At 40.3% G+C, this 26,559-nt stretch overlaps 1 long non-coding RNA gene across 1 annotated transcript in view; it reads right to left on the bottom strand.

Annotated features, from left to right (window-relative positions):
- Positions 1 to 749: 749 nt before the first annotated feature.
- Positions 750 to 26,559, bottom strand: part of LOC131384296 (uncharacterized) — a 47,629-nt gene continuing 21,819 nt past the window's right edge. Inside the window, exons 3-4 of the long non-coding RNA XR_009215000.1 lie at positions 10,744 to 10,905; positions 750 to 1,097 (exon numbers count right to left, since the gene is read on the bottom strand). This is a non-coding gene — a long non-coding RNA (uncharacterized LOC131384296). The remainder of the gene's footprint in view (positions 1,098 to 10,743; positions 10,906 to 26,559) is intronic.

Here is a 26,559-nt window from a genome sequence, read left to right as displayed (position 1 = left end):
GAGTTTGAAGTAACAGCTAATCCTATCAAGGGATTCCTCATCAAAGGCCATCTTTGGGGATATTTCTATTTTTTATATTGAAACTTCCACTGCTGTCAAGTACAGAAGTTGTACAAAAGAGTGGGATTCCCGAAGGCCAGTTTTGACTCAACACAAATAATAACATTATTTTATCTAGAGCTGTTCAACTATGAACTTTTTCCCAGGTCAATGAGTCCTCTACTAATAGATGATTTGAAGCAGAGGGTGGATACTGTGACTCAGGGGTTCTGTAGATACAAATCCTTCACCCCAAGACTCTACCGCACCAGCAGATGCTCTTACGATGATCTGGAAGCTTTGAAGTGTCCTGATTTAGCTGTTCCCTAATGTAACAAGGATACTGAGATGGAGAAAAACCAACAGTGTTAGGAAACAGCAGTGCACTTGATAACTGGAAGAACAAACAATGTCTATTTCTTTCTTTAAGAAAAATTATTTTTTTTTAATTTTTAGTTTTTGTGGGTACATGCTAGGTATATATATTTATGGGGTACATATGTTTTGATATAGGCATGCAACGTGTGATAATCACATAATGGAGAATGGAACAGCCATCCCCTAGCATTTATATTTTCTGTTATAAACAATCCAGTTTACACTTTTAGATATTATAAAATGTACAATTAAGTTATTACTGACAATTGTCACCTCGTTTGCTATCAAATAGTAGGTCTTTTTAACTTTTATTTTTATTTTAGGTTCAGGGGTATTTAGGTTCATGTGCTGGTTTGTTATATAGGTAAACTTGTGTCATGGGTTTGTGTACAGATTATTTGGTCACCCAGGTACTAAGCTCAGTACCAATAGTTATTTTTTCTGCTCCTCTCCCTCCTCTCGCACTCTATCCTCAAGTGGGCCCCAGTGTTTGTTGTTCCCTACTTTGTGTCCATGAGTTCTCAAAAATAATGTCTACTTCTATAGCACCGTGATCAATAGGTAAGAGTGGAGTTCTTTCTCACGTGAGTGTGTGAGCAGAGAGAAGGCAGGCACTGCTTTCTTAATCATTCTGTAGTTGCTGCATTAAAAGGTTCCCACGTATGTGCTATTTATATATCCTAGGGAGAAAAAGAAAGAATAAACCTGTCAGACTCTTTTTTTTTTTTTTTGAGACAGAGTCTCACTCTGTCACCCAGGCTGGAGTGCAGTGCCACCATCTCGGCTCACTGCAAGCTCCGCCTCCCGGGTTCACGCCATTCTCTGGCCTCAGCCACCCGAGTAGCTGGGACTACAGGCGCCTGCCACCACGCCCAGCTAATTTCGTTTTTGTATTTTTAGTAGAGACGGGGTTTCACCATGTTAGCCAGGATGGTCTCGATCTCCTGACTTCGTGATCCACCCGCCTCAGCCTCCCAAAGTGTTGGGATTACAGGTGTGAGCCACCACGCCCGGCCAGAACATGTCAGACTCTTAACACTGATTAATGCTGTAATCAGCCCGGCAACAGCTGTTGGCTTAACAACTTCATTTGCAGCCAGAGAAGTACGTGTTTCTACTTCTCTCGGATTACTTACTGGCAACCTAATTTATATTGAGCCTCTTCTCATGCTTTAAAGATGTTCTTCAAAGATATGTTAGATGTCAGCAAAGTCATCACCAGTCATGTAAAGTGGATGATGCCATTGGGGTTACAATGAAGAGATCCTAGCCTATGGGTTCTCATTTTAATTTGGAATCATAGTGTAATTAATTATCCTTATTCTAGACATGTAACAGATCTGGTTACAGTCAAAGGCAGGGAAAATATTAGAAGTCTGGAAGTGAAAACACTGGGAAGTGATTTATCTTCAGGGCAAGAGTTAATCTCTTTCCACTTTGGGTCTGGAAATTCATGAGTTTTGTTTTCTAGATAAGACTTCCTACAACACTGGCCAACCAGAATATGTTGGTTGGCAATTCTAGGTGTGGACGGTGCTATCTGTAGCCCCAGGTTAAATTTGATAGACATTTCTGAAAACTTGGTTTGATTAAACTGATTGATCAGGATAGTTTTAAGTTTCTTTGTAATGTATGCTGTTATTTGTAGTTGCTCTATGTATTATTCTAAGAATGTATACATGAAATGAAAACTTAATTTTTTTTTTTTGAGATGGTGTTTCACACTGTCACCCAGGCTGGCGTGCAGTGGCAATCTCAGCTCACTGCAACCTCTGCTTCCCGGGTTCAAGTGATTCTCCTGCCTCAGCCTCCTGAGTAGCTGGGATTACAGGCACAAGCCACCATACCCAGCTAATTTTTGTATTTTTAGTAGAGATGGTGTTTCCTCAAGTTGGTCAGCCTAGTCTTGAACTCCTGACCTCAAGTGACCTGCCCGCCTCAGCCTCCCAGAGTGCTGGGATTACAGGCGTGAGCTGCCTCACCCGGCCAAAAACTTCTTTAAATCAGAGAAAGCTATCTGAATAGATGGGAAACAACTGCTTATTTTTGGTGTAAAAAGTGTCAATCATTTATATGTGATTTATATGTAAGAGGGAAAATGTTGCTGTCATATTTACTGAAAGATAAATGCTAAAGAAAGAATATGCCTTCTATGTGGTTTTTCATATTTACTTACAGACTTTTTTTGCTTATGAAATTTTGAGAATAGTGTATTATCAGATTCACACCCTCTTCTTAAGTAGTGTGTTATGAAGCAGTCACATGTGTCGTGAATTACTTATGAATAATAATGATAGCTAACATGATCTCTTACTAGATGCTATGCTACTTTATCTCATTTCATCCTCAAGATAATATTGTAAGATAAATACTATGATATCCTCCTCATATTGTAGATGAGGAAATGGAGGCTTAGATTGTTTAACTACCCATCACAGAGCTGGAAAGCGTACAGGAGGGGCTCAAATCCAGGTGTGACCATTGTTCAACTGCATTGTTAAACGGTGCACTTCACTGGCTTTTCACACGGTGCCTTGATAATTTCAGACTTGGATAACTTCCAATGATGAGAAGCTTGGTAGACATTTTCAGAGAGGAGGAGATGAAAGCATGACAAACATTTTCTAATTATAGAGCAAGAAATGGGAGCTCAGAGGAATCAACTAATTTTTAACTTTTTAATTTTTATTTTTTTAGGGACAGAGTCTCATTCTGTTGCCCAGGCTGGAGTGCAGTGGTGCTATCATAGCTTATTGCAGCCTTGAACTCCTAGGCTCAAGTGATCCTCTTGTCTCAGCCTCCTGAATATCTGGGACTATAGGTGCACCATCATGCCTGGTTAATTTTTTATTTTATTTTTTGTAGAGATGGAGTCTTGCTATGTTGCCTAAGCTGGTCTTGAACTCTTGGCCTCAGGTGATCCTCCCTCCTCAGCCTCCCAAAGTGCTAGGATTATAGGTGTGAGCCACTGAAACTGAACTAATTTTTTAAGAATATTAGTTGACAAAAATTAGTTGAAATTTTCCAAAAGCAATTCTACATCTCATGCTATGTTTCATTTCTTTTGCCTCTGAATTTTACTCTGGAAGTGAAATATTTAAAAATTTCTAATAAGGGTCCCAGGATCATGTAGTACCTTTCAAATAAAAATATCCTAACAAGCTGCTGTGTTCTTTTGTTTAGTTAATCGAAGAAGGGTTTTCAGCATGTATTAAGCACTACACACCGTGCTAAGCAAGGTACTTCATTTAATCTTCGCAAGCATGGTGTAAGCTGTTATTACTATAGCTGAGGAAACAGTCTCAGGGCAGTTAAGTTCCTTAACAAAAGTCGTACATATTGTAAGCACAGAGCTGGGATTACAACCCATGTCTGCCTCATCCCCCTTCTTAGAAACAGATTTACTGTCCCCTGAAGATGAGGGAAATAAAGCCATTTCCCCAAATAAGCAATTTCTATTCTTTTAGTTATCTTCCAGCTCTCTTAGTTCCAGTGCTTCACTTGTAAGGTTGGATGCTTAGTCAATATGAGTTCCAATTTAAAATCTGCCACAAAGTTTCAAAAGCTGCGCTGGTGTGTTGTTTCAAGAACTCCAATCTAATCACCATAGTCTTTGTCTAGGAAACAGACATGGGGGCCTGAAGTGTCCAGATTTCCACTTGGTGTTATCTCAGTAGACACACAGCTGCAAATCAGTAGCAACAGACAGCCTCGTTTAATGATTCTTAACATTTCCCTCCAAATGAGAGAGAAAACTAAGCAAACTGAGGATGAGACTAGTCAGCATGTTTTATATCCATAAAGACTTAAGAAGCTGAAATGCAGGATTAATTCTGAAGGCTGAAGAGCTGGAAGTATTAATGACTCACCTTCCTAAGGAGACCAACTCCTCTCTTGTCACGTTGAGTGATGAAGACTCTGGTGCCTTGTGGCATTCCCCGCCCCCCCACCCCGTAGATGGGGCATTTGGGATTAGTGAGTTGCCTGTAGGAATGAGTCCTAACATTCTCTTACGTCCTGTGTCAGGGAGAAGTTCTGGGTCAGCATCCTTATGACACGTGGTCCTGTAAGTCTGTTGTGATCCTGATTCAAAGCTTTGAATGGGTCCAGCATCCTTGAAACCACCATGGAATGGTCGGCAATCTAAATGTGGTCATTGTGCATCAGGCTGCTGTTCCTTTGTCTTGCTCGCAGTTAGAGAAGCAGGGACCTCTCTACCCCACTCTGTACTCTGGTGTTTCCCTGGCCGCTGAACCTAAGTTCCTTATTTTTTATTTTATTTTTTTATTATACTTTAGGTTTTAGGGTACATGTGCACAATGTGCAGGTTTGTTACATATGTATCCATGTGCCATGTTGATTTCCTGCACCCATTAGCTCGTCATTTAGCATTAGGTATATCTCCTAATGCTGTCCCCGCCACCCCCACCCCCCACCCCACAACAGTACCCGGAATGTGATGTTCCCCTTCCTGTGTCCATGAGTTCTCATTGTTCAGTTCCCACCTATGAGTGAGAACATGCGGTGTTTGGTTTTTTGTCCTTGCGATAGTTTACTGAGAATGATGTTTTCCAGTTTCATCCATGTCCCTACAAAGGACACAAACTCATCATTTTTTATGGCTGCATAGTATTCCATGGTGTATATGTGCCACATTTTCTTAATCCAGTCTATCGTTGTTGGACATTTGGGTTGGTTCCAAGTCTTTGCTATTGTGAATAGTGCCACAATAAACATACGTGTGCATGTGTCTTTATAGCAGCATGATTTATAGTCCTTTGCGTATATACCCAGTAATGGGATGGCTGGGTCAAATGGTATTTCTAGTTCGAGATCCCTGAGGAATCGCCACACTGACTTCCACAATGGTTGAACTAGTTTACAGTCCCACCAACAGTGTAAAAGTGTTCCTATTTGTCCACATCCTCTCCAGCATCTGCTGTTTCCTGACTTTTTAATGATGGCCATTCTAACTGGTGTGAGATGGTATCTCACTGTGGTTTTGATTTGCATTTCTCTGATGGCCAGTGATGATGAGCATTTTTTCATGTGTCTTTTGGCTGCATAAATGTCTTCTTTTAAGAAATGTCTGTTCATGTCCTTCACCCACTTGTCGATGGGGTTGTTTGATTTTTCTTGTAAATTTGTTTGAGTTCATTGTAGATTCTGGATATTAGCCCTTTGTCAGATGAGTAGACTGCAAAAATTTTCTCCCATTCTGTAGGTTGCCTGTTCACTCTGATGGTAGCTTCTTTTGCTGTGCAGAAGTTCTTTAGTTTAATTAGATCCTATTTGTCAATTTTGGCTTTTGTTGCCATTGCTTTTGGTGTTTTAGACATGAAGTGCTTCTCCATGCCTATGTCCTGAATGAGATTGCCTGGGTTTTCTTCTAGGGTTTTTATGGTTTTAGGTCTAACATTTGAGTCTTTAATCCATCTTGAATTAATTTTTGTATAAGGTGTAAGGAAGGGATCCAGTTTTAGCTTTCTGCATATGACTAGCCAGTTTTCCCAGCACCATTAAATAGGGAATCCTTTCCCCATTTCTTGTTTTTGTCAGGTTTGTCAAAGATCAGATGGTTGTAGATATGTGGCATTATTTCTGAGGGCTGTGTTCTGTTCCATTGGTCTACATCTCTGTTTTGGCACCAGTACCATGCTGTTTTGGTTACTGTAGCCTTGTAGTATAGTTTGAAGTCAGGTAGCATGATGCCTCCAGCTTTGTTCTTTTGGCTTAGGATTGACTTGGCAATGCAGGCTCCTTTTGGTTCCATATGAACTTTAAAGTAGTTTTTTCCAGTTCTGTGAAGAAAGTCATTGGTAGCTTGATGGGGATGGCATTGAATCTATAAATTACTTTGGGCAGTATGGCCATTTTCACGATATTGATTCTTCCTACCCATGAGCATGGAATGTTCTTCCATTTGTTCGTATTCTCTTTTATTTCATTGAGCAGTGGTTTGTAGTTCTCCTTGAAGAGGTCCTTCACGTCCCTTGTAAGTTGGATTCCTAGATATTTTATTCTCTTTGAAGCAATTGTGAATGGTAGTTCACTCATGATTTGGCTCTCTATTTGTCTGTGATTGGTGTATAAGAATGCTTGTGATTTTTGTACATTGATTTTGTATCCTGAGACTTTGCTGAAGTTGCCTATCAGCTTAAGGAGATTTTGGGCTGAGACAGTGGGGTTTTCTAGATATACAATCATGTCATCTGCAAACAGGGACAATTTAACTTCCTCTTTTCCTAATTGAATACCCTTTATTTCCTTCTCCTGCCTGATTGCCCTGGCCAGAACTTCCAACACTATGTTGAATAGGAGTGGTGAGAGAGGGCATCCCTGTCTTGTGCCAGTTTTCAAAGGGAATGCTTCCAGTTTTTGCCCATTCAGTATGATACTGGCTGTGGGTTTGTCATAGATAGCTCTTATTATTTTGAGATACATCCCATCAATACCTAATTTATTGAGAGTTTTTAGCATGAAGGGTTGTTGAATTTTTTCAAAGGCCTTTTCTGCATCTATTGAGATAATCATGTGGTTTTTGTCTTTGGTTCTGTTTATACGCTGGATTACGTTTATTGATTTTCACATGTTGAACCAGCCTTGCATCCCAGGGATGAAGCCCACTTGATCATGGTGGATAAGCTTTTTGATGTGCTGCTGGATTTGGTTTGCCAGTATTTTATTGAGGATTTTTGCATCAATGTTTATCAAGGATATTGGTCTAAAATTCTCTTTTTTTGTTGTGTCTCTGCCAGTCTTTGGCATCAGGATGATGCTGGCCTCATAAAATGAGTTAGGGAGGATTCCCTCTTTTTCTATTGATTGGAATAGTTTCAGAAGGAATGGTACCAGCTCCTCCTTGTACCTCTGATAGAATTCGGCTGTGAATCCATCTGGTCCTGGACTTTTTTTGGTTGATAAGCTATTAATTATTGCCTCCATTTCAGAGCCTGTTATTGGTGTATTCAGAGATTCAACTTCTTCCTGGTTTAGTCTTGGGAGGGTGTATGTGTGGAGGAATTTATCCATTTCTTATAGATTTTCAAGTTTATTTGTGTAGAGGTGTTTATAGTATTCTCTGAAGGTAGGTTGTATTTCTGTGGGATCAGTGGTGATATCCCCTTTATCATTTTTTATTGCGTCTGTTTGATTCTTCTCTCTTTTCTTCTTTATTAGCCTTGATAGCAGTCTCTCAATTTTGTTGATCTTTTCAAAAAACCAGCTCCTGGATTCATTGATTTTTTGAAGGGTTTTTTGTGTCTCTATCTCCTTCAGTTCTGCTCTGATCTTAGTTATTTCTTGCCTTCTGCTAGCTTTTGCATGTGTTTGCTCTTGCTTCTCTAGTTCTTTTAATTGTGATATCAGGGTGTCAGTTTTAGATCTTTCCTGCTTTCTCTTGTGGGCATTTAGTGCTATAAATTTCCCTCTACACACTGCTTTGAATATGTCCCAGAGATTCTGGTATGTTGTGTCTTTGTTCTCGTTGGTTTCAAAGAACATCTTTACTTCTGCCTTCATTTTGTTATGTACCCAGTAGTCATTCAGGAGCAGGTTGTTCAGTTTCCATGTAGTTGAGCGGTTTTGAGTGAGTTTCTTAATCCTGAGTTCTAATTTGATTGCACTGTGGTCTGAGAGACAGTTTGTTATAATTTCTGTTCTTTTGCATTTGCTGAGGAGTGCTTTACTTCCGACTATGTGGTCAGTTTTGGAATAGGTGTGGTGTGGTGCTGGAAAGAATGTATATTCTGTTGATTTGGGGTGGAGAGTTCTGTAGATGCCTATTAGGTCCGCTTGGTGCACAGCTGTGTTCAGTTCCTGGATATCCTTATTAACTTTCTGTCTAGTTGATCTGTCTAATGTTGACAGTGGGGTGTTAAAGTCTCCCATTATTATTCTGTGAGGGTTTAAGTCTCTTTGTAGGTATCTAAGGACTTGCTTTATGAATCTGGGTGCTCCTATATTGGGTGCATATATATTTAGGATAGTTAGCTCTTCTTGTTGAATTGATCCCTTTACCATTATGTAATGGCCTTCTTTGTCTCCTTTGGTCTTTGTTGGTTTAAAGTCTATTTTATCAGAGACTAGGATTGCAACCCCTGCCTTTTTTTGTTTTCCATTTGCTTAGTAGATCTTCCTCCATCCCTTTATTTTGAGCCTATGTGTGTTTCTGCACGTGAGCTGGGTTTCCTGAATACAGCACACTGATGGGTCTTGACTCTTTATCCAATTTGCCAGTCTGTGTCTTTTAATTGGAGTATTTAGTCCATTTACATTTAAGGCTAATATTGTTATGTGTGAATTTGATCCTGTCATTATGATGTTAGCTGGTTATTTTGCTAGTTAGTTGATGCAGTTTCTTCCTAGCCTTGATGGTCTTCACAATTTGGCATGTTTTTGCAGTGGCTGGTACCGGTTGTTCCTTTCCATGTTTAGTGCTTCCTTCAGGAGCTCTTTTAGGGCAGGCCTGGTGATGACAAAATCTCTCAGCATTTGCTTTTCTGTAAAGTATTCTATTTCTCCTTCACTTATGAAACTTAGTTTGGCTGGATATGAAATTCTGGGTTGAAAATTCTTTTCTTGAAGAATGTTGAATATTGGCCCCCAATCTCTTCTGGCTTGTAGAGTTTCTGCTGAGAGATCAGCTGTTAGCCTGATGGGCTTCCCTTTGTGGGTAACCCGACCTTTCTCTCTGGCCGCCCTTAACATTTTTTCCTTCATTTCAACTTCAGTGAATCTGACAATTATGTGCCTTGGGGTTGCTCTTCTCGAGGAGTATCTTTGTGGCATTCTCTGTATTTCCTGAATCTGAATGTTGGCCTGCCTTGCTAGATTGGGGAAGTTCTCCCGGATAATATCTTGCAGAGTGTTTTCCAACTTGGATGCATTCTCCTTGTCACTTTCAGGTACACCAATCAGACGTAGATTTGGTCTTTTTGCATAGTCTCATATTTCTTGGAGGCTTTCTTCATTTCTTTTTATCCTTTTTTCTCTAAACTTCTCTTCTCACTTCATTTCATTCATTTGATCTTCGATCACTGATACCCTTTCTTCCAGTTGATTGAATCGTCTACTGAGGCTTGTGCGTTCGTCACCTAGTTCTCATGCTGTGGTTTTCAGCTCCATCAGGTCCTTTAAGGACTTCTCTGCATTGGTTATTCTAGTTAGCCATTCGTCTAATTTTTTTTCAAGGTTTTTAACTTCTTTGCCATGGGTTGGAACTTCCTCCTTTAGCTTGGAGTAGTTTGATCGTCTGAAGCCTTCTTCTCTCTACTCGTCAAAGTCATTCTCCATCCAGCTTTGTTCCATTGCTGGTGAGGAGCTGTGTTCCTTTGGAGGAGGAGAGGCGCTCTGAGTTTTAGAGTTTCCAGTTTTTCTGCTCTGTTTTTTCCCTATCTTTGTGGTTTTATCTACCTTGGGTCTTTGATGATGGTGACGTACAGATGGGGTTTTGGTGTGGATGTGGTTTCTCTTTGTTAGTTTTCCTTCTAACAGTCAGGACTCTCAGCTGCAGGTCTGTTGTAGTTTGCTGGAGGTCCACTCCAGACCCTGTTTGCCTGGGTATTAGCAGTGGAGGCTGCAGAACAGTGGATATTGGTGAACGGCAAATGTTGCTGCCTGATCATTCCTCTGGAAGTTTTGTCTCAGAGGAGTACCCAGCCATGTGAGGTGTCAGTCCACCCCTACTGGGGGGTGCCTCCCAGTTAGGCTACTCGGGGGTCAGGGACCCACTTGAGGAGGCAGTCTGTCTGTTGTCAGATCTCCAGCTGTGTGCTCAGAGAACCACTACTCTCTTCAAAGCTGTCAGACAGGGACATTTAAGTCTGCAGAGGTTTCTGTTGCCTTTTCTTTGGCTATTCCCTGCCCGCAGAGGTGGAGTCTACAGAGGCAAGCTGGCCTCCTTGAGCTGCAGTGGGCTCCACTCAGTTTGAGCTTCCTGGCTGCTTTGTTTACCTACTCAAGCCTCAGCAATGGTGGACGCCCCTCCCCCAGCCTCTCTGCCGCCTTGCAGTTTGATCTCAGACTGCTGTGCTAGCAATGAGCGAGGCTCTGTGGGCATAGGACCCTCCAAGTCAGGTGGGGGATATAATCTCCTGTTGTGCCGTTTGCTAAGACTGTTGGGAAAGCACAGTATTAGGGTGGGAGTGACCCAATTTTCCAGGTGTCATCTGTCACCTCTTTTTTTTACTGGGAAAGGGAATTCCCTGACCCCTTGTGCTTCCTGGCTGAGGCAATGCCTCGCCCTGCTTTGGCTCATGCTCGGTGCGCTGCACCCACTGTCCTGCACCCACTGTCCGACACTGCCCAGTGATATGAACCCGGTACCTCAGTTGGAAATGCAGAAATCACCCATCTTCTGCGTCGCTCACGCTGGGAACTGTAGACTGGAGCTGTTCCAATTTGGCCATCTTGGCTCTACCCCTCAGGACTTGAATTATTACGCAGCAGTCCCAATGATCTTTAGAGAATGCACATCTTGCAGAGCACCTGAGGTCAGGAGTTTGAGAACAGCCTGGCCAACGTGGCGAAACCCCGTCACTACTAAAAATACAAAAATTAGCTGGACATGATGGCGGGCACCTGTAATCCCGCTACTCAGGAGGCTGAGACAGGAGAATTGCTTGAACTCGGGAGTTAAGAGGTTGTAGTGAGCCGAGATTGTGTCACTGCACTCCAGCCTGGGTGACAGAGTGAAACCCTGTCTAAAAAAAAAAAAAAAAGAGAGAGAGAGAGAGCATGCCCATTTTGGCTCTGATGGTCTCACCTTGCTTAGGCATTTTAAAGGTACACCTGACAAGGAGGTGAAAATCCTCCCTCTAATACTGTGTCTGCAGTTACAGCTAAGAAAGGCCAAGGAAACCATTGGAACCTACTGGGAAGTTGAAAAGTTAGGCTGAAGAGCTACAAGGGGTGACAATTTCTGAAGGTTTGTTGACAGGAGAATAGTTTTACAAATAAAGTTCCTGAAGTCAAGACTCCTGGGTCATCTAAAATTAGATGGGACAAACCCTTGAGAATGAGCTACTGACAGGGACATGAGCAAGGTGAACTGATGACTTTTTCTATTTCTAATTTCTATGAGTCTATAGAAAGGTCTATTTCTTTCAGTATTTTATAATGCATGTTTCTCCTTTAGCCTTCTTGACATTTTTTCCCCTGATATTTTTATAGATTCTACTTACAAAGCTTAAAATTACAACAAAAATGCCATTTCATACATTATTAAGTTTAGACCATTTAAAATCCTGTCTTGCAAATTTCTCTTCCTACAGAGCAATGCTGTCCCATCATGTTGCCTTATGTCTGCTGCTATTTTTGAATTACAGCACATTTCATCCACCTTTGATAAGGAACTTAATATCCATTGGCAGGTCAACTTGTGACTTTATGCTGTGACTATAATTGCAAATTATGGTGCATATTTCATTTTAAGTTATTCCCTGGGATAGGAAGCCGGTCCAAAGGCAGAACTTTGTGTTATAAAGACTGAAGAAGGAATCTTACAGAAACAATGTTTCCACAGCGGACAATGCTTACAGGATAAAATGTCAGGGAAGATTGCAACAAAATATATGGAAGGGAGTTGGGTGCAAAAGAGCAAACACATAACTGGAGAGCAACAGAGATCAGTGTGGGATTGAGGAGTCCAGAGAAGGTTAAGCATGGAGCTGAGGTTCAGAGAGGGGCCCAAGGTCTGACTGGTGCAGGAAGCTAGGCCTTCATGTTTTGAAGATTAGAATAAACAGCTGCAATATTAGGATCTCACCGTAGAAGGAAGCTGGGCCCAGGAAGGAGCTGGCACACAGGCTATGGCTTTGGCAAAGGGAAAGGGACACTAAACCAACTTTTAGGTTGAGCTCTGAAGTTCTGTAATCATCGTGTCAGGTCAGAAGCTAGTGTTAGTAGCCTGAAGGTGCAGGTGTAGGGAAATAAGAATATTGGGGAGGAATATCATGGAGTGAGATTTAGAGGAAGAGAGATGGTTACTGACTTTACATCTCTAGATGTACATGGGCCTCCCTTAATTTTAATATTCTTTGCTTTTCAGCTTTTGTTCAGATACTGTATCCTCTATCTTGGAAGTAAAGTGAAAGGGAATTAAACAAGCATTTCTAGAATATCTACCATTTAAAAGGTACTTGGATAAGCACTTAACATATGTACTCATTGAGCTGTTCCAGGAGAGTGGGTTATTGTTATCTCCATTTCACAGACAATACACAAGTTCAAAGGTTAAGTAACTCACCCTAGTGTGCACAATTAATTAATAGGGGCCTTTAGATTCACTTCCAGGTGTGTGTGTGATTCCAGAGTCCTCACTCCTTTCACTCTACCATACTGCTTCCTACAGATAGATGTCTAGGATCAGACTCCAGGGACTGGGCCTGGCACACAGCAGGCCCTCTGTAAATCGTTGACTTCCTCTCTCCCTCCCTGTCCTCCACCCCTTCTAACCTCTTTAAAGTCCACTCCTTTATTTTCAGGTTTTTAGTTGACTCTATAGAGTTATAAAATCACCTGCACATTCTCTTTCTTTTCATAAAGGAGGATAATATCCTGAATTTGGAAATTTTGGATAATTTTTTGGGGGGAGAGGGTAAAGCAAGGATTGATACATTTTTTTTTCTTATTCTTAAAAGCCAGACTCTCAGACCCTTGGAATATAATGGTTTTTAAGAAATTCATGAAATAAAGGGATTTTCCAATTTTTCTGAGAATGTGGAAAAAAAGGGCTCTATTTCAACCTACATGATTTAGCTCCTTGGGCCCAATTACAACACAGGTCCATATGTCTGAAGCTCACTTTCTTGTATCATGGTGGTTTCTGCTGCTTGGCTCTTCCTGATCTTATTCCTAATCATGTGACTGTTAAGTCTGCACTTCGCTGCCCCTCCCACTTGTCTTCCAGCCTTGTATTTTTAGATATCTACAGGACATTGCTAACTGGAGCTCAAGATGTGAAAAACTGACAACTCCATAATTTTTCTTCAATTTTCCCCATCAAATATGCATCTTTTCTCAATTCTGGAATTCTAATGCTCTTTTGGTGCTCATTGGAATAATTTTTGATGACTTCCTCTAATTTCCACTGCCACTGGAATGGACTTAAAATGAATGATCTCAAGTCCCAAGTGGGCATCCAACATGGCACTAAAATCCTAATACAGTTCCCTAGTAATTTACTTCTTAATTTCTGAGATGATTTTATCCTTTTCTCCTTGAATCTCCTAAGCTTCCTCTATGTTCTCAATAATTCATCCAGACAACCTGCATCAAGTACCACATCGTCTGCCTGCCTTCTGCTTCTATGAAAGAAGCGTCCCTGCTCCTGCCATTCCACTGTGCTCAGGGTCCCATCCTCTTTCACCTTCTTAACATCTTCCATTCAGCATTATCCCTTTCCTGTCTTGGATAATCTATTTCTTTCTCTCTGTTGAATCATTCTGCTAAACACACAAATACAACTTAGTATCATGTATCTCAGAAAACATCCTCCCTTTGATCTCATAGCCCTCCTCTGGCATTGTACCACTCCTCTGGTCCCCTTCACAGAAACATTCCAGCAAAGAGCTGCCCACCTCTCTCATCCCTTAGTCTTTCCTCAACCCTCCCTAATTGGTCTGTCTTCTACCATTCCACTACAGTGGCCATGGTCAAGCTCACCAATGACCTCCCTCTTGCACAAGCAGTGATTTATATACCCCATCAGGGGTGCTCACCCAGCCTAACCGCCACCTTTCCTTAGAGTGCCCCCTCCTCGAAGCTCTCAGGACCCTTTCCTACCTTGTTTTCCTCTTACCTTGTTGATCACACATAATCAGTTTCTTTTGGAAGCTCTCCTCCTCTACAAGACCTTGCTTGAAAAGCCCAAGGACTTTATCTTAGGCTGTCTTCTCTTTTTTAAATTCTCTTCCTAGAAAATTATCTCCAGTTATGTAGTCCCTCCCCCACCGTATTTATGTGGTTTAAAGTGCCATCTGCAAGTGTATTACTCTCAAATTTACATACAGCTCCAGATGTGATCCCAGCCTGAGCTTCAGACTCAGATAGCCAACAGTCTACCTGACACCACCATTTTGAAATCCACAGGTGTCTCAAGCATAACATAGCTGAAATATAGTTATAGATGTCAGCCCTCATCCACTCTCCTCTTCTCAAGCCTTCCCCATATCAGTAAATGGTCCTACCATTCACTCATACCCAAACCTAAAGGTCAAACTTGAATCCTTTCTTTATCCTATAATCTACAATAGTAAGTCTCAACAGTTCCATACCACAAATATATCTCAACCAATCTACTTATTGTTATTTTCCTGGCTACACACCTCAGGTAAGCCACCATAAGTTTTCATCTCAACTAGTAGAGCAGCAAGGCTCCTACCTCTACTCCTGCTGTTCTAACACCCATCCTCCTCATAGCAACCACAATGATCTCTTTAAAATGTATAACAATCAAAATACCTTAAAAAAGTACAATCTAAACTCCGAACCGCAGTCCAGAGGGCCCTAAAAAACCTGGCCTCTTTCTATTTCTCTGATGAAGTCTTCCTTGACTCTCCATCTTGTTCCTATTTTTCAGCCACACTGGCCTTCTTTCCGTCCTTTGAGTATCCCCAGTCCTGACTCAGGGGCTTTGCACTTGCTCTTTCTTCTGTTTGGAATACATTTCTTCTGTATCTTCTGTTTTTTCTCTTTAAATTGGTTTTACCTTAAATGTCCCCTTCTCAGAGAGGACTTCTCTGACAAATTGAGTGGCCTTATCACCTCTACAAAATTACCCTACATGATCTTTTTCACATCCCTTCTGTACCTGAAATTATCTTATTTATCAACTTGCTTGTTTTTGCTGTCTGTAGTTGTATCAGTTAGCTTTTATGGCATAAAAAATCACTCCAAACTTAGTACTAAAACAAACATTTATTGAGCTCACAATCCTTTGGGTGGGCCAATTGGACTGAGCTCAAATGGGTGGTATCTGGGTTAGGCTGGGTTTGCTCATGTCAGTGGCCAGGTGGGTGGCTCTACTTCTGGGGGTTGGTTGGCTGTTGGCTGGGGTAACTGGGCACTGGGGCTAGGTTTCTCTTATCATCCAGCAGGCCAGCCCAGGCTTACTCACAGGGTGGATAACAGGATTCCTGAGAGAACAGAAATGTACCAGTTCTCCTGAGGTTTGGTTTTGGCACTAGCAGAATGTCCCTTCTGCCTCATTCTTTTGGTCAAAGCAGCCCAAACACTAGAAGTGGGGGAAATAGTCTCTACTGCTTAAGGGGAAGAGCTACAGATTACATTGTAAAGGGATGTGGATATGGGGAGAGAAGAATTGTAATCATTTTTGCAAACAACCCACCACAATGATATATATTTGCAATTCATTTGAGATTCTTACAATTTGAATCCCTTTTTGAGTTTAATAAATTACGTTATGAATCTTTGTAGGACAAAGAATGTTTCCTCCTGTAGGAGCTAAACAAGCTACATAATTTCTTTCCATTAAGGGCACAGGCACTTGTGCAATTTAGAAGAGAGCAAGGTGTGATAGTAGGCTCCCTGTGGAATTCATTTTCTGGTTAGGGTGACAGCAAAGATGACTGTGCCAGGTTGGTATCACCTTATTTGCTGTACAATTACGTTCCTGGTGGGAAAGTAGCAAGAGTGCAAGCTGTAGCACCTGGGGCCCTGCTGCGATGAGCTGGTGATTTCCTCATCAGGCCAGTTCTAGGAAAGGTTTTATATGTTGTTCCTGGAATCTTAAGTTTGAAACTTATTCTTTAGCCCTCTTGAAGATTCTGTGAGCCACTCAGTATTCTTCTATTAGATTCCTTTTCTGTGTAATTCCCCGGGGTTGGATTTGGTTGCTTGCAATGAAGAGCTCTATTTCAGCAGCTGGCACCAGGAGTGGGGTTTATTTTTCTTATACAACAGGAAGAGTGAGGTGGCTGCCAAATTAGTCCAGTTGCTCACACAGCTATCAAGGACTCTCTTATCTTCCTCCTTAGCTGTCCTTAGTGTATTAACTTTTAATTTTCATGCTTGTTGCCCCTTAGTACCTCCAGATATTACTTCTGTGTTCTAGGCAGGAAGGGGGAAAATGGGACGGCACCAGCTGTGTCTGTTCCTCTTATCAAGAAAGCAAAAGTTTCTAGGAAGTGCTCCTTTTATCAAGAAAGGGGCCTCTCTTTTGTCAAGAAAGGGGGTCTAAACCGATCAGCTGGCCCCCTACAGGCATCAGTGATTAGGAAGTACCTGGCTTTCTAGCCTCTATGAGGAAGTCATGCAGGGAGAAAGCTTGAGAATGTGCTAAATTAGGTGATACCCAGTGCCTATCCCATGATTAGTTTCCCCCTTTAGAATGACAGTTCTTGGGGTGGGGGGCAGGGGCTCTGATTTATTCATTGCTGTCTCTTCTGGGCCCAGAAAAGCAACTGGCAAATATGTGATTTCAAAATTCATTGATGACTGACTGATCTTTAATCCACCATCAAGGTCTAGAGATTTCTTTCTTCAAAATATGTCTTATCTTTTGCTTTCATTATAGAATCACCATTTTATTTCAGGCCTGTAGTATATTATTAAAGATTTGTTTTCATGCTATATTTCTCTCTCCAGTCTTTTTCATCCTTTGTCTGCATTATATTCTGCTACTAGTGTATCACCTTGAATACCATTTTTATCTTGTCCTTTTCTTTCTCAAAGTATTAGTTATGTTGTAGTAAATCCCATCTCTCAGCTTCGGATCTGACTCCTTGCATAAGCTGGTCTGTTGCCTCTCTGACATCAGCAATTTACTGGTAATCACTCACAAGTCCAGCTAATCTCATGGCCATCTGGTATACACTGCCACATCCAGTGTATGCAAAGGGAGCAGGCTGCACTGTGAAGGGAACAAGAAAGACCAGGACAGGGAAGACTCTCATCCTAGGTGACAGGTGGCCAAGCTGCTTGGTTGTAAAGGGTAGGGCCAATGACCACTCACTCTGAACTTGGGCTTAGTCTGCAGACTCACCAGTGGAGCTCATATCAGGCAGAGGGTCTGACTGGGCTGAAGCAGGACTGGGCTGGCTCAGTCTAATCCATGGGGTGCTCACAGGAGTCTTGTCACCCCAGAGGAAAAGTGGAGTGTAAACCAGGATCAATAGTGAACTGTCACAGAGACTGGCCCACAGGGCAGAAGTTGCAGAGGAAGGCTGAAAGTCAGTGGCATGTAGGTGTCCAAGGGCTTGCTGTCCAGCCCAGCAGGAAACACGTCATTCCTGAACTCTGAGAGAATTCGGGACCAGGAACTTGGTTCTTCTTGGTCTGAGGCTGGCAAGGAAGAGCACTTTGTGTTGGACCTCAGTGCTGGCAGCTAAGCTGTTGGATCTGGCAGGCACTGGTCTATCTTCCACTTGCCTTTAGTTCTCTACCTTTATGAGTGCCCTACCTTTTGTTAGAAACACATTATTTGCTGGTATGCTACAAGCGATATTTTGAAAAGCTCTGGAGACAATTAGGACATATCTGAATTTGTTTGATGAAAAGTAATTTAAATCATTTTTACAATAAAACAGAATAGACATGGATAAAATTGGCATGCTGTTTCAGACAAAATTAAGACCTAAATTTGAAGCTCCGATTACAATTATGGTTTATGATTATGTATTCATTCTTTTCTTTCATTAGGGGTACTTAAATGGAAAGAATTGAGAAACACAGAATTCTAAGGCAAATAAAAGGCCACTAGAAGCACTGTAATTATTATGGAAGTTATTCATTAGAGATACATATGCTAGGAATTGAAATCAGAATTCAGAAATTTCCATTTTTAGAATGAAGTAAAAAGACCATGTACAAGATTTTAAAAAATATTCTTTAGGAAGGGAGAATTTGTGATGACAGCATATAGCGGGAAGGATGGGAATAAAACTGCTAATGGAAGAGAATATCTACTTTTTAAGGTAAAAAACCTCAAGTCAGTTTAAAATAATTTCAAGGTATTTTTCTTACTCAAAAAAACCCTATAAAAAATAAACATTTAAAATAAATAAGTATTAAAATGAATAATTCCTTCTGAATAGTGTACTTTTATTCTAGAATGTCTATTTCCTCTAAGAAGGATCCTCCAAACATTTTTTTTTGAGATGGAGTCTTGCTCTGTTGCCCAGGGTGGAGTGCAGTGGCGCGATCTCGGCTCACTGCAAGCTTCGCCTGCCAGGTTCACACCATTCTCCTGCCTCAGCCTCCCCAGTAGCGGGACTACAGGCACCCGCCACCATGCCCAGCTAATTTTTTGTATTTTTAGTAGAGACAGGGTTTCACTCTGTTAGCCAGGATGGTCTTGATCTCCTGACCTCGTGATCTGCCTGTCTCGGCCTCCCAAAGTGCTGGGATTACAGGTGTGAGCCACCATGCCTGGCCCCTCCAAACATTTTAAACTAACAACTTTAATCTAACTGCTTGGTTACAATGAGAATTCCCCGTATCATGTCTTCTTAGCAAATTGCAATCTTTTAACATCTTAATACTTTTCTCTGGCAGGGTGCTAGGAGCATACCAGGGGAGATTTCTCCAGAATCACTTCTTCCACTGGCTGCTTCCAATAATTTATTTGCAATCTCAAGGACTGCTTATTACTCAAAAAGAAAAGTATAAACCCAGAGTCTACTCGCCTGATTATGCTAAGCAGAAAATGCTTTATTGTTTTAAATAATTAGAAATTATTTTGTGGATTGACTTGTCTCTTAAACTTGATTATATGTTTTGAGGTTAGCTGTATTTTCTATCATTATTAGTAAAGTTATTTTCTTTTATTATGAAAGAAAATATATGCTTTTACAGTATTTCAAACACTCTGGAAGACTTGCTACAGAAGAGGCGATTTATTCCTGACCATCAAATTCTTTGGAGGAATTAGCTTTTTTCATTCTTTCATTTAGCAAATAATTATTGAATTCTGATGAAATGATTATAACTTAATAATTTTGTCTAAATTAAAAATAAGTTTAGTCAAACAACAAGAATGATAATGATACATTGTAATTTAGTGTTGCTTAGAAAATTCTTGGGATATATAGAATGCTATTTTATTTAATAATTCTGTTTCTCCATAAGACTATAATAGACTTCAAGAGCTTTTTCATTCTTGTCCTATGCATTAATCAGAATCACTGTGAATTTTAATTCAGAGTACATTTAGATCAGTTTCATCTGTTCAACCACTGATGGAAATGTGAAATTCCATTGTGATTTTGGGGTATACTTGTTACCTCAGCATAACCCAGACTCTCTTGTCCATTATAGGCCCTATCTATATCACAATTGTAAATCTACAATTTCTGGAGTTTGTTTCATTGCATGAACAATAATATTCACCTCCACAATTCTTTGTCTCTTAGCTATCCCATGACTCAAATTATCTCCTCTACATGAATACCTTTCAAATCTTCTCTTATTCTGATCCCTCCCCAAATTTCCAATATAAGATTAATAACTTTCAGACATCATCACCTAGATGTCTATGACCTCAAATCTGTTAAAAATAGGATGGATTTACCTAACTCTTGATTTAACATTGTTTTTGACACATGTTGTCTGTTTTCGTTAGTGGTACCACAGGGTTGTAAGACTTGAGCTCCCCACTTAAACAAGGACAGAGCAAGTACTCAGTAAGAGCCAGCTCCTTTCCTCTGTGACACTCCTGCTCTATGCAGCTTTTGCTGAACTATGCTCTGTGTCGGACTTTTTACTTACGATACATTATTCATTCAAAGGATTAAATAAATTACCCATCTCCTTGCCTTCTACAACCAATCTATTGTTATGTTATTTTGGGTCCACCTCTGAAATTTTTTGGAAATAATTTCCTTCCTTTCTATTCCTATTCTCATTACTCTAAGTGAAGCCCTTATGAACTCCGGATTTCACTATTTTTAGAGCTACCTTACCGGTTTCTGTCACCACTGTGTCCTCCCTCCAAATCATTCTACATAGCAATGTCAAGGACATCTTCAGTTCTGATTATGTCATTTCCCTGCTCAAAAACCTTCAGCATTTTCATGTTCAATAGAATAGAACTAAAACTCGTTGGCCTGGCATTTTCCATATCCACAGTATGGTCTCCACACATACACAGGCTTCAATGTTAGATGGGGAATACAACTACAAAGTGGTTAAGAGCCTTCATTATTTACTAATTATGCGACCTTTGGTAAATTACTATTCCCTCCTCAACTCCAGTTTTTCTACTTGGAAAAACAGGGATAATAATAGTAGATACCTCCTATAGTTGTTACGAGGATTAAATAATTCATTTAAAGCATTAACATGCCTGGTAAAATGTAAGTAATCAAAACATTTTATTATTATTATTACAGCATTGTTAGATGAGTACATAAATACATGTTGTATATTTATGGAACTTGATATCAATTCAGTTCTTCTCTTTATATGTTTTAGAAATGGGAACATGCGTCTATAGGACTGGGAATTATGGCTCCCTCACCACTCAGTTCCCATGTATTTCTCATTAGCAATTATTTCTAGATGAAGTGCTATGCCTGTTGTGCTGTATGGAGCACACTAAATGTTGTCATGATTACTTGCCTAAGCAGGTTATTAATAAAACCCAAGTATCCACTAAAAAGAAACAATGTACTGATATATTGATATATGCTAAAACATAGTTGAACCTCAGAAACATTGTTCTAAATAAACAATGCCAGACAAAAGACTTCCATATTGTGTGTCCATTTATATAAAATGTCCAGAATAGTGAAGTCTATAAAGCCTAGAAGGTAGATTAGTGGTTGCTTTGGGCTATGGGTGGAAATGAGGAATGACTGCAAATGGAGACAAAGTGTTTTTTTTTGGGTTGATGAAAATGTATGCATATAGTTCCATGTCATTTTGTCACATCTGTAAACACCACCACAAGAAAGATGCAGAATTATTTGATTTCACAAAGATCTTGCTTGAGCTACCCCTTTATGGCCATACCTATTTCCCTCCCCACACTATCGTTAACCCCTGCCAACCACTAATCTATTCTCAATCTCTGTAATTATGACATTTTGAGAATGTTATATAAATTAAATCATATAGCATATGAGATCATTACCAATAATTTAATGTAATTGTTGATATTCTAAGGTTTAAATCTGCCATATTATTTTTTGTTTTCTGTTTTCTCTGATTTTTCATTTCTTTCTTTCATATACTTCTTGTGGAATACGTTAACATATTTTAGAATTCTATTTTGATTCTATATTGTTTGTAAGCGTATCTCTTTGTATATATTTTAAGTAACTGCTCTAGGTATTAAATTGTACATACATAACTATCAGTCTACTGATGTAGACATTTTACCAGTGTTAAGTGTAGCCCTTTAATTCTCTTTCCCCTCCCTCATTTATAATTATTTTAATATTTCCTCTACTTCATTGAGAGCCATATAAGACAATATTATACTTTTTGCTTCAACTGTCAAAAACAATTTAGAAAGTTCAGATGGAAAGTTTATTGTATTTATTCTTATTTTTGTTCTTTCTGTTGTCCTTTTTTCTTTCCTTATATTCCCAAATTCCTTCTTTTATCATTTACTTTCTGTCAGATAGCTTCCTTCAGTTGTCCTTTTAGAGTAAGTCTGCTGGTGACAAATATTCTTAGTTTTCCTTCATCCGAGCATGTCTTGGTTACGTTCATTCCTCAAGGATATTTTTGCTGGACATAGAACTCAGGTTGACGGCTTTTACTGTAGCACTTAGAAAATGGTTGCAGTATCTTTCAGGGCTTCTTGACTTTTGATGAGAAGTCACGCCTGTCATCTGAATTGTTTCCCCCTTTTCCCTTACAGGTAATGTGTCATCGCTCTCTGGTTGCTTTCAAAATTATTTTTGCTGTCTTTAATTTTCTGAAGTTTGATGATGGTGTGTCAGTGTAAATTTCTTTGGGTTTTTTGTCCTTGGGGTTTGATCAGTTTCTTAAATCTGTAGTTTGTTTTTGCTAAATATGTCTTCAACCATTATTTCTGGGAAAATATTTTGAGGCCCACCTGCTTCCTCCTCTCCTTCTGAGATCTTTTGTTATAGTTCTGCAAGTCCCTGAGGTTCTATTCAATTTTTTTTCAATCTATTTTCTCTCTGTTGTTCAGACTGGTAATTTCTATTGTACTATCTTCAAGTTAACCATATAATTATTTCCTGTCTTTTCCATGATGCTGTTGAGCCCACTCATTGTGTTTTAAATTTTTGATTACTGTATTTTTCGGTTCCAGGATTTCCATTTTGTTCTTCTTTATATCTTCTATTTCTTTTTTTTTTTTTGTATTTTTTTAGTAGAGACGGGGTTTCACCGTGGTCTCGATCTCCTGACGTCGTGATCCGCCCGCCTCGGCCTCCCAAAGTGCTGGGATTACAAGCATGAGCCACCGCGCCCGGCCTATATCTTCTATTTCTAAGGCTTTCTATTATTACGTTTGTTTCAAGTCCATTTAGAATTGCTTGTTGAAGTAGTTGTATGATATCTGTTTTAAAACCCTTGTCAGATAATTCCAACCTCTGTGTCATGTTGGGGTTGTCATTTGTTGACTGAATGTCTTTTTTTTTTTTTTTTTTTGAGACAGGGTCTCACTCTGTCGCCCAGGCTGGAATGCTGTGGCACCATCTCGGCTCACTGCAACCTCTGTCTCCTGGGTTCAATCAGTTCTCATGGCTCAGCCTCCTGAGTAGGCTACAGTTGCACATCACCATGCCTAGCTAATTTTTGTATTTTTTGGTAAAGGCGATGTTTCATCATGTTGGCCAGGCTGGTCTCAAACTCCTGACCTCAGGTGATCCACTTGCCTTGGCCTCCCGAAGTACTGGGATTACAGGCCACTGCGCCTGGCCTGACTGAATGTCTTTTGTCATTCAAGTTGGGAGTCTTGGTATGATGAGTGCTTTTTAAAGGTTGCATTCAGGACACTTTGGGTACTATGTTATGAGACTCTGGGTCCTATTTAAATCTTGTGTTTTAGAAGACCTCCTTTGACACTGCTGGCAGGGGAAACAGAATTCAATCCTCTTTACTACCAGATGTAGATGGAAGCTCTGGCTACTTACATTGCCTCATTTGACATCCTGAGGAGGGGTACACCTTATTACTACTGGGCAGAGATGGGATTTCAGGCTTTGATATGATTTGGCTGTGTCTTCACCCAAATCTCATCTTGAATTGTAGCTTCCACAATTCCCACGTGTTGTAGGAGGGACCTGGTGGGAGGTAACTGAATGATGAGGGTGTGTTTTTCCCATGCTGTTCTCATGATAGTGAATAAGTCTCATGAGATCTGATGGTTTTATAAAGGGGAGTTTCCCCGCATAAGCTCTCTCTCTTGCCTGCCATAATGTAAGAAGTCCCTTTGCCCTTCCTTCATCTTCTGCCATGATTGTGAGGCCTGCCCAGCCATGTGGAACTGTGAGTCAATTAAACCTCTTTCTTTATAAATTACCCAGTCTTGGGAATGGCTTTATTAGCAGCATGAGAACAGACCAATACAGGCTTCCTTTGTGGTCTCATTTACCCTGCAGAGTGGCAGGGAGTGGGGGAGGGATGGGGGCAGACCCATTACTGCTAAATGGTGGTAAAAGTTCTGGCTTCCCTCTGGGCTTCTTCTGATACCAATAAGAGGGAGTGTGGTGGCTTTACTACCAGGTGGAGATGGAAGTCTTAGTTCCCCCCTTGGCCTTCACTGATATCATCCAGTGTAGGGAAGAGAGGGATGCCTAATTATTGCCAGAGAAGGGCAGAGGTCAAGGCTTCCCAAGGCAGATGAGAGTATGGTGAGGCCTGGGTTCTTTCCTGTGGTGTTTGGCTGTATTGGGCAGGTATTGCCTAAATGTTTTCTTTCTTACTAGGTTGCCCCTTTCCTGGACCCTTGGCCAGAGAGAGGTGACTTTCATTGGAGCATTTTAAATCTGCTCCTATTGGTGTTTTTTGGTCACTGACTTCTCTAGCACCTAGTTTGGGATATATGGGACAAAAAGAAAACCCAGAGAACTCGCTGCTGTGTCATTCCTTGAGTTTTGTGATTCCTAGCCCTTTTGCCTTCTTGTCTGTATCTTTCAGTGTATATGCTTTATATATAATGTCTGGGGTTTTCGGTTGTACTTAGTGAGAGGAATAGGGAGAAGTGGTCTCCTCCATTTTGGTCTGGACTATTAATTCTCTGCAACTAATCTGGCCATTTCACTTTGCCATTCTGCTTTACAGTGTAGGAGTATTGACTTACATGACCTACAAGTAACTTGCATAAAGACATGAAAAGGCAAATAATGGGGTTTATCAAAGATACCTCTTCACTATTAAAAATTAAGCTTTGAAGTCCTATCATAAGAATGCATGCTAAATAAAAAGAAAACCTAAAATATTTTCAACATGTGGATATGTAATTTTTTTTGAAAGAAGCGATATTACCAAAGACTTGAACAAGAATGTTCATAGAAGTATTATCTGCAGGAGCCCCAAACTGGAAATAACCTAAATGCTATTCAAATGGTGAATGAATAAATAAAATACAATAAAATATTTGAAAACAATAAGGAATAAAGTACTAATATATGCTACTACATGGATGAATCTCAAAAACACTATGCTAAGTGAAAGAAGCCAGCCATAAAATATCACATATGGCATGACTCCATTTATATGAAATGTTCAAAATAGGCAAATCCATAAAGACAGAAAGTAGATTCCTGGTTGCCTAGGGCTGGTGTGGGGTGGTGGGATAGGTGTAGTTTCTTTCTTTCTTTCTGAGGTGTTCTAAACTTAGTTCATTGTAATCTTGGAACAACTCTGAATATTCTACAAATCACTGAATCATCCATTTTTTCCTTTAAGTTTTAGGGTACATGTGCACAATGTGCAGGTTTGTTACATATGTATACATGTGTCATGTTGGTGTGCTGCACCCATTAACTTGTCATTTAACATTAGGTATGTCTCCTAATGCTATCCCTCCCCGATCCCCACACTCCACAACAGGCCCCGGTGTGTGATGTTCCCCTTCCTGTGTCCATGTGTTCTCATTGTTCAATTCCCACCTATGAGTGAGAACATGCGGTCTTTGGTTTTTTGTCCTTGTGATAGTTTGCTGAGAATGATGGTTTCCAGCTTCATCCATGTCCCTACAAAGGACATGAACTCATCATTTTTTATGGCTGCATAGTATTCCATGGTGTATATGTGCCACATTTTCTTAATCCAGTCTATCATTGTTGGACATTTGGGTTGGTTCCAAGTCTTTGCTATTGTGAATAGTGCCGCAATAAACATACATGTGCATGTGCCTTTGTAGCAGCATGTTTTATAATCCTTTGGGTATATACCCAGAAATGGGATGGCTGGGTCAAATGGTATTTCCAGTTCTAGATCCCTGAGGAATCGCCACACTGACTTCTACAATGGTTGAACTAGTTTACAGTCCCACCAACAGTGTAAAAGTGTTCCTATTTGTCCACATCCTCTCCAGCACCTGTTGTTTCCTGACTTTTTAATGATGGCCATTCTAACTGGTGTGAGATGGTATCTCATTGTGGTTTTGATTTGCATTTCTCTGATGGCCAGTGACGATGAGCATTTTTTCATGTGTCTTTTGGCTGCATAAATGTCTTCTTTTGAGAAACGTCTGTTCATATGCTTCGCCCACTTGTTGATGGGGTTTTTTTTTTTGTCTTGTAAATTTGTTTGAGTTCATTGTAGATTCTGGATATTAGCCCTTTGTCAGATGAGTAGATTGCAAAAATTTTCTCCTATTCTGTAGGTTGCCTGTTCACTCTGATGGTAGTTTCTTTTGCTGTGCAGAAGCTCTTTAGTTTAATTAGATCCCATTTGTCAATTTTGGCTTTTGTTGCCATTGCTTTTGGTGTTTTAGACATGAGGTTCTTGCTCATGCCTATGTACTGAATGGTACTGCCTAGGTTTTCTTCTAGGGTTTTTATGGTTTTAGGTCTAACATTTAAGTCTTTAATCCATCTTGAATTAATTTTTGTACAAGGTGTAAGGAAGGGATCCAGTTTCAGCTTTCTGCATATGGCTAGCCAATTTTCCCAGCACCATATATTAAATAGGGAATCCTTTCCCCATTTCTTGTTTTTGTCAGGTTTGTCAAAGATCAGATTGTTGTAGATA

Source organism: Hylobates moloch, unplaced genomic scaffold, assembly GCF_009828535.3.
Source record: "Hylobates moloch isolate HMO894 unplaced genomic scaffold, HMol_V3 SCAFFOLD_9, whole genome shotgun sequence".
NCBI classification, from domain to species: Eukaryota; Metazoa; Chordata; class Mammalia; order Primates; family Hylobatidae; genus Hylobates; species Hylobates moloch.
Note: the sequence above shows the minus strand (reverse complement) of the source record. Positions and strands in the feature narration are given on the sequence as shown.